Source organism: Octopus sinensis, linkage group LG18 (genome assembly GCF_006345805.1).
Source record: "Octopus sinensis linkage group LG18, ASM634580v1, whole genome shotgun sequence".
NCBI lineage: Eukaryota > Metazoa > Mollusca > Cephalopoda > Octopoda > Octopodidae > Octopus > Octopus sinensis.
In genome coordinates, this window is record NC_043014.1 from 53919667 (window position 1) to 53927327 (window position 7661).

At 41.2% G+C, this 7661-nt stretch overlaps 1 long non-coding RNA gene across 1 annotated transcript in view; it reads left to right on the plus strand.

Annotated features, from left to right (window-relative positions):
• LOC118767066 overlaps positions 1–1927 on the plus strand; it is a 5237-nt gene extending 3310 nt beyond the window's left edge. Inside the window, exon 2 of the long non-coding RNA XR_005002959.1 lies at positions 1193–1927. This is a non-coding gene — a long non-coding RNA (uncharacterized LOC118767066). The remainder of the gene's footprint in view (positions 1–1192) is intronic.
• The last annotated feature ends 5734 nt before the right edge of the window (positions 1928–7661 follow it).

A 7661-nucleotide genomic window follows, 5' to 3' on the forward strand; every position in this document is an offset into this window, starting at 1 on the left:
ATCATCGTTTAACGTCCGCCTTCCATGCTGGCATGGGTGGACGGCTTGACAGGAGTTGGCCAGACTTCTGTACCTGTTCTGGTAGGGTTTTTACGGCTGGATGCCCTTCCTAACACCAACCACCCAACAGAGTAAACTGGGTGCTTTTTAAGTGGCACAAGCACAGATGAGGTCATTTTTGGCATGATTTTTACAGCTGGATGCCCTTCCAAATGCCAACCACTTTACAGTGTGGACTGGATGCTTTTTAAGTGGCACCTGCACTGACAGGGTTGCCAAGTAACTTGCAAGACAAAGAATCTTTTGAGAGGGGAGGGGAAATTGGGGGAGTGGCCCTGTGTCAGATGATGAAAGGTTTTAGTGAACAGAAACAGGTGTTTTGGTGTAGAAGAGGTAGAAGGTGACCCAGTCAGAGAAAGATCAGGAATGAGGACAGAAGCAAGTGGGCTGCTGTTGTTATTGGTTACCCAGCCTGAGAGAAGAGCAGGAGAAGGAGGGAGAGAGCAGGGGAGAGATGGTAGGAAAGTACCAGGGCATACTCTCGGGGAACAGGGATCAGAATATAAATGGGATGGTTGAGTAAAAGAAGAGGGAGAGAGAGATGGTGGCACGAAGTCCTAATATAAGTGGCAGGGCATTGCCTGAGTTGAGAATGAAGGGGAGGAATGTAGTGAGTGGTGAGAACCTGGGTATATAGAGGGTAGGGGCTACTGGATAGCAATTATTCAGTAAACGGGGCCACGAGGATAGGATTGGGGAGTGAGAGATTTGTTTAGTGCATGAAAGAGATGTGAGGAAGAGAAGAGATGTAGTTTGGTTTGTTGGGGTAGGGTGTGTGAGAAGTTTTCTTGTTACGTGTGGGTGGAACACACATCGCTTCACTGCATTTGAGTCTGTCCAAAATTCCCTCAGCCATAAGCAGTGATGGGGTTGTCATTTTCCCTGTTGACATATCATCTGCTGGTTTTGTGCTTTCAAAGAGGTCCCTTATCTGAAAAATGTGTGAGTGTTTGTGACAGGAAAGGGCTCCGGCTGTATAACAATATCTCAACATATTCTTCTAACTCATGCTACCATAGAAAAATGGATGTAAAATTAATGAAATGAAATGAAATCACTACACTGATACTTTTGTTGTAAATGTATTTGAACAGAGTTTATATCCAGGGCTTTTCACCTTCTTTTTTTTCAGTAATAACAGAAGAAAAACAAAACACAAACTTCATTCAGAATGTCTTTTTCCAAGGAGAAACTTCTAAACTATCGGCCATTTATAGTTAAGAACTTGGTTTCCATTGAAGATGTGGTAGACACTTTAATTTCTGATGGTATCCTCACAACTTCAGTTAACGAGGACATAAAATCCTGCGAGAATGAGGATAATAAAATACGCAAACTGCTTGATTTTCTTGTGAAAAAAGGTAAATCTGAATTCGATATGTTCTGCTCTGCCTTAAACTCAACTGGTAATGAACACATTGCTTTAAAGTTAACCTTGATGAACCTTTGAGCAAGAATGAAACTGCTCCGTCTTTGCAGTTAGTAAACAAGAAAAGAACTATCATGGACGATAAAGATAAAGACATTTTGAGAAAATTACGAGTTCAGTTTGTGAAAAATATGATTGATGTGGAAGGAGTTGTTGACATTTTGTTCAGTGAAGATGTTATTAAAGACTCACACAAAAGTTTAATCCTGAGGCATCTGGAACGGTCAAAGCAAATTCGAAGCCTCCTTGATATTTTACCAAAACGGTTTAACAATACCATGTCTATTTTCATCAAAGCACTTGAAGAGACTGACAATATAGTCTTAATTAACAAAATTAAAGAACTTCGCCATGTTTAAAAAGATAACCTGAAAATTATAATTATTCTATATTAAAAAACCCGTCCTTTTTTAACTTGTCTGTTTAACATAGGATATGGGACCGGGGTCGATCAGAGATCATTGGGGATTTGTAACAAAGATGGACCCTAAACCCAGATTCTGTATCACTGTGCCTTACTTACACAGGTGTTCTGTCTTAAAATTTTACCTTACATTTCAACCTACAATATTTGTTAAAGACAGCACAAGACTCTGTAGGGATGATAAATTAAAATACAGTTAATACAAACAGAATCTGGTGATATATATATATCGGCCCATGTGCCAATAAGAAAGAATGAAATTTTGCAATCTTCGCCTTACTACCAGTTTGTCATTTGCACATCACAACCGCAACAGATTAATAAGCAAACATTTTAAGTAAATACCATTTGTAAACCCATGTGGCAGAGAAACTACTACTGCTACTACTACTACTACTTCTGCTACAGCCACTACCTCATTCTTGAAGAAGAGGAACAAAGTACTCCCACTGCTTTTACCATTTCTACCAACTCTACTACAACTTATAGTGTCTCCTTAGTACTGACTTTGCTGCTAAGGAACAAAAGGCAACAATCACTGGGAAAACTGTTACCGTTCCTACTACAAGCAGTCATTGGAAGGGAACCAACCACCAGCCCCAAAGGGATTTTGTAAGAAATACAGGTGAACTTCTTCAACTGATAGAAATGGAAGACTAATAAGCTTCAGTATAGTTTTCACTTCTTTTTCAATTTGGCTAAATTTTCTTAAAAACTGATTGAAATCAAAAGCATATTTCAATAAACATTTCCTTTCTTTTATTCCTAATAAAATTCCAAAAGCATTTTCTTTTATTTATAATCATGGAAAAGTTTCCACATTTTGCTTTCTCTCCTTTTGCACGTGTACAGACAGACAGATTTTGCATTTGGTGTATTTAGTATACTTGATATAAAAGCCTTTGACAGGGTCCTCTGATTTTTTATCTGGTGGTAACTGCAGAAACTAGGGATAGATGATGGTCGGTGAGAGCTGTACAAGCCATGTACAGGGATGCCGTCAGTAAGGTGAGGGTTGGCAATGAGTGTAGCAATGAATTCAGGGTACAAGTACGGGTTCACCAAGGATCAGTTCTCAGTCCCCTCTTGTTCATCATAGTCCTCCAGGCAATAACTGAGGAATTTAAGATGGCATGCCCCGGGGAGCTCCTCTATGCTGATGACCTTGTTCTTATAGCTGAATCACTGCCAGAAGTAGAAAAGAAGTTTCAGGCGTGGAAGCAAGGTCTAGAATCAAAGGGCCCTAGAGTCAATCTAGCAAAAGCCAAAGTCTTAGTAAGTAGGAAGGCAGTCAAATCACAAATCCCTTCAGGTAGACGGCCCTTTTCAATCTGTTGGAAGGGCATAAGCAGAAATTCCATAAGATGTACTCAGTGTAAGCTATGGAAACATAAGAGGTGCAGCAACATCGGAGGAAGGTTAACTGGGAAAATAGTTTTTGTGTGGAAGGTGCACAGGTACAATAAACACTAAAAATGTACAGAAAATAGACTCCATCAAATGCCAGCAAGGTAAGCCAGAGGTGGTTGATAACCTCCTTTGTCTAGGTGACCAAGTTAGTAGCAGAAGTAGATGCTCAGAGAGCATGGCTCAAGAGTAAGAATAGGCTGGGCAAAGTTCAGAAAGCTCCTACCTATGTTGGCAACAAGGGACCTCCCCTACAGAGTGAAAGTTAGATTGTATGATGCCTGCGTGAGAACAGTTGTGCTACATGGCAGTGAAACATGGGCTGTGACTACTGCCCATGTAGCGTAGGCTAGAAAGAAATGAAGCTAGCTTGCTTCGCTGCATGTGCAATGTCACTGAGAATGAAGAGCTGTCTTCTTGAGTAGAGCAAAGAGCCAGATATCTCAGTCCTTCGTCATCTCTTTGTTAAGGATCAGTGTCTTCTAATATTTCATCTCATGTCTTCCTCGGTCTCCCTCCTCCACAAGCTCCATCCACTCTAAGTGACCAGCACTCCTCTCTTGCTCACTGCATCTAATTCCTCTTAAGCCCAACGTTTCCCTCAATACCCCAGTGCTCTGTTGCACATGTGTACACTTACATTGCACATCCGGTGGAGCATACCAGCTTCACTCCTCTCTAGCCTTTGCATGCCATCTACATTCAGAGCCCATGTAGCACTTCCATGAAGCGTTGCTGTTCATATACATGCATCATACTTGGAGAGAGAGACCTTTGGTTGCCTTCCTATATATATATATCATTATATCATATCATCGTCATCATAATAACAAACATCTTTGAATGTCTATCTTTGATGCTGGCATGGCTGAAGAGTTGGCAGGATCCAATGGATTGCAGGACTGTGCCATGTTCCAATGTCTGCCTTTGCATGGTTTCTGCGGCTGGATGCTCTTCCTAATGCCAACCATTTGAAAGAATATACCGGGTGCTTTTTTCCATGTCATTAGTACTGAGGTCACCATGGAGCTTGCTAGACCAAGATCTCCTTTGACTGAGTGGGGCTCAAGTAGAGAAGGACATGGCTTTATGTTTGGTGGTGACAAATTTGAATATGAAAGAAAGGGCTAGAACAGATCTTTTGGGACTCACAAACAATGAAGGATGAAACTGGAAAAAAAGATAAAGATGGTGGTGACAAGGTGTCAGGGTGAGCCCTTTGAGTATATCATCATCATCATCATCATCGTTTAACGTCTGCTTTCCATGCTAGCATGGGTTGGACGGTTCAACTGGGATCTGGGAGGCCAGGAGGCTGCACTAGGCCCAGTCTGATCTGGCAGTGTTTCTACAGCTGGATGCCTTTCCTAACACCAACCATTCCAAGAGTGTAGTGGGTGCTTTTTACGTGCCACTGGCACAGGGGCCAGAGGAGGCTGGCAAACGGCCACGATCGGATGGTGCTTTTTACGTGCCACTGACACGGGGGCCAGACGAGGCTGGCAACAGCCACAATTGGATGGTGCTTTTACTGTGCCACCAGCACGGAGGCTAGTCAGGGCGGTGCTGGCAACGGCCACGTTTGGATGGTTCTCTTATGTGCCACCGGCACTGGTATCTCAGCTACAATTTTCATTGATGTTGAATATTTCGATTTTCACTTGCCTCAACAGGTCTTCACAAGTAGGGTTTGCAAGAAGGTGAATAGAAGTAGAGGCAGATGAACAGGAAGGGTGAATGGATAGAGATTAGAAGAATGTATGGGGAAATTGAGGGGTGATAAGAGAACAGGTGAGGGTGGGAATAAAAATAATGGTAAACAGATGAAGAAGTAGGTAATGAGTGTAGAGATTGAATAGGATTAAGGATTGGATGTAATGAATGGTGAACAAGGGTGGAGGTGATGATGCCTTTGAGTAAATGGAGAGTTAGTGATGACTGGCAGTTCAGAAGGGAGTGAAGTGCAGCAAAATAGTAATAATAATAATACAGTTAGGAAAGATGAGAGAAATGGAGATGATGTGTAGGGAGGGTAAGAGATGTATGGTGAAGTCGACGGGAAGTTGTTCAGAGGTAAAGGGGAGATAATTTAGGACCTTGGAAGGGTGATCAATGTAAAATGTGAATGGAGAGGGACAATGTTAAGAATGAAAGATGGAGGTCAAGTGAAGTGCTTCTGGGTAGTGAGAAAGATAATTGGTATCACAGTAAAAGATGATGAAATATATTGTTCTGTCTTCATTGGTTAGAGCAGTATACTTGTACTGCAGGTGGGAAGTACAAGGAATTGGTTGTATCAGTGTTGGAGAAATGAAAGGCTGGTGAGAAAGCTTGGCAAGCAAATTGGGTGAGAGGCCCAGTTGTGTAGATACACATTATGCTTGCATAAGCTCAGTTTTGCTCAGATGAGCTTCTCTTCTCAAGCATCCTATATCAACAGTCATTCCGGTCTTCAGCCATTTCCTCCATGAAGTTCACACTCCAAGAGATTGGCACTTCTTTACACAGTCGCCCAGATCCATATACATCACATCCATTCCAACATGACACACCACATCTGATTCTTCCTAGCCTTTATCTTTTACTTGTTTCAGTCATTAGATTGTGGCCATGCTGGGGCACTATCTTGAAGAAAAGTTTAGTTGAATCAATCCACTCCAATACCTTTTTTAAATCTGGTACTTATTCTCTTGATCTCTTTTGCTGAATCCCTAAGTTATAGGGACGTAAACTCACGAACACCGGTTGTCAAGCAGTGGTGGGGGATTAACACACGTAGTCCCCCACACACAAAGGGTTTGTTACAGTTTCTAAGAAAAACAACACAACCGTTAGAATGTTTAAGAGAAAGATTTTATTTAGGTGTTAACATGTGTGTGTGACATAAATACATATATAATAATAATAACAATAGACAGGCCGTCATGCATACATAATGTGTATGTGTGTACAAACAAGGGTGTATGCATGTGAGATAAAATACAGAGCATGGAAAGAGTCTATAACAGGACGCCAGAAGTTCAGACTCAATGAAGATAAATACCAGTTCGTAGTAAGGTACACAATAGTTGAAGAGCTGTAACAAGAAGTTGTGGCGTAAAAGCAGAGCCGGTTGAAGCACGTGTTGTGTAAGCTGTTGTGGCTACAATGCCGCTGCCGGTCACTTGATACAGGAAGATCTCGAAGGTTGTACTTGCTGTTAACCATGGTGAAGTAATTCACAAACAGTGTGGGGATAGAACCTGGGTGAATGTTGCTGTGTACGTAGAGATGTTTTTGGCGTCGTTAAGAAGATGGGGGCGACGGAGATAGATGTCCTGTATGCTGCTGGACGAAGTTGAGTCTCCATGTGAGCTGCTGGTGTTGTCTGTCGCTAGAACTGTCTGTGTGCTCTGTGGTCAGTGGTTAGACCTTAGAAGGTCTAGAAACAAGACGAAATACCGTTGTTGTAACTAGCTTTTATAGGGACTAGGAGGCTTAAACGGAGATTTAGAAGACTGTGTCACAGGACCTTATCAGAAGGCTGCGATTAGTTGGGTTGCACATTGCCGCGTAATAGAGCAAGAGACAAATTGCGCCAATACCAACCAATCAGAGTAGTGGACAGACAGGGTCCAAACGACCGAAGGCTAGCTGTTATCTGCTACGTCCGTATTTATGTTATATATAACAGAGAGAGAATTTCACTAAGCGTACGCTACAATATAATATGCCTTACGTTCTCAGAAACCTTTTGTAGCCAACAGTAGTAATAACTCTTTGAACATTCTCCAACCTGTTCTCATTCCTCTAACGTTAATTAAATCACCTAGGTAACAAACCATCTACAGCCTCCGGGGAGTCTCTTTTATCATTTGAGAAAATTTATTCTCCGTATGTTTTTTGTGTTTATTGATCCTGCGCATTTGCCGCATACAAAGTCTTTTTTCTTTGTTAACTTGATGACTCAATTGTACTCATAGTTTTGTACCGAGTATACAGCATGGAATTTACTCAAAAAGTAATTTCACATGACACCGTTTTTTTTTTCTTTTTATTTCTCAGTGATAGTTGTCTTATAATAGAATTAGTTGCACAGCATTTATAATTTATAAAGTATATGGAATGAATAAATGGTCAAATATATGAAAAAAACCTGAAAAAACAAATAACTTCCCTAATCATAGGAGACTAAAGGAAACTAGATATTTGTTCAGCCTGGCCCTAAAATCCAGCTTGGACATGTATTTCACTGAACACCGGTTGTTTTTTTTTAAAATTTAAATGGCGGTTGCTTTAAAGTTGTATTCGTCGCTCATTGATTATAATTCTTAAGAATACGGTACAAATCAACCAAGAAAC